Here is a 225-nt window from a genome sequence, read left to right as displayed (position 1 = left end):
GCCTCGTGCAGTTTGCAGCAAGCTCTCGAATCCGCCTGGTGATTGGGGTGACTGCAAACCTGGCCTAGGACCCCGAGTTTTCGGGGGTCTAACAACAGCAGCAATATCCTCCGAATGCATTCCACCTCCAATCTTCCCTTCCCTGGCCCACTGCTCCCCAGTAATAAAGGAGGGTCTTTATTTATTTATTTATTTATTTATTTATTTATTTAAAACACGGTCTCA

The sequence above is a fragment of the Cricetulus griseus genome, chromosome 3 (assembly GCF_003668045.3).
Source record: "Cricetulus griseus strain 17A/GY chromosome 3, alternate assembly CriGri-PICRH-1.0, whole genome shotgun sequence".
NCBI classification, from domain to species: Eukaryota; Metazoa; Chordata; class Mammalia; order Rodentia; family Cricetidae; genus Cricetulus; species Cricetulus griseus.
Note: the sequence above shows the minus strand (reverse complement) of the source record.